Here is a 959-nt window from a genome sequence, read left to right as displayed (position 1 = left end):
TGGTCTCGATCTCCTGACCTCGTGATCCGCCCGTCTCGGCCTCCCAAAGTGCTGGGATTACAGGCTTGAGCCACCGTGCCCGGCCGGCTTTTGTTCTTATTACCTCTGTCTAGGAGGCATCCTCCTTCTCTCTTTTAGGGACTGGCTTAATTGTTTCTTTGAGAATCCCCTGATTACTGGGATCTAAATCCACAATCTCACTCCTCTGAATTAATTGCTTTCATGACATGGGGACAGTTCCCGTTGCACCTACAGAAAGTGGCAGCTCCTGGGCCGGGCAAGGTGGCTCATGCCCGTAATCCCAGCACTTTGAGAGACCGAGGTGGGCGGATCACCTGAGGTTAAGAGTTCAAGACCAGCCTGGCCAATATGGGGAAACCCTGTCTCTACTAAAAAATACAAAACCTTAGCTGGGCATGGTACTGGGCACCTGTAATCCCAGCTACTCAGGAGGCTGAGGCAGAAGAATTGCTTGAACCTGGGAGATGTAGGTTGCAGTGAGCCGAGATGGCGTCCCGCTGCACTCCAGCCTGGGTAACAGAGCAAGACTCCATCCAAAAAAAGAAAAAGAGAAAGTGGCGGCTCCTGGAGGAAGCAGGTATGCACACCGGGCTCATCTTTGTATCCACCTTGGGGCCTGGCATCACCCTTCCTCATGTGAGCCTTCGGCAGCGTGGGGCGGGGCTGGTGACATGGGTCACTGATGCAGGCCAGGTGGGCTGTGGTGGACGGTGAGCACATACACCCTAAAGCAGGCAGTTTTGCTGCCTGGGATCCTGAAGAAATGAGGGCCCTAGATTTTCCCAGAGAAGCAGAAATCCAGATTTTAATGCAAAATCTTTTTTTTTTTTTGAGATGGAGTCTTGCCCTTGTCACCCAGGCTGGAGTGCAGTGGCGCGATCTCGGCTCACTGCAACCTCTGCTTCCCGGGTTCAAGCAATTCTCCTGCCTCAGCCTCC

Source organism: Colobus angolensis, unplaced genomic scaffold (assembly GCF_000951035.1).
Source record: "Colobus angolensis palliatus isolate OR3802 unplaced genomic scaffold, Cang.pa_1.0 Scaffold33, whole genome shotgun sequence".
NCBI lineage: Eukaryota > Metazoa > Chordata > Mammalia > Primates > Cercopithecidae > Colobus > Colobus angolensis.
This window is presented reverse-complemented; position numbering follows the sequence as displayed.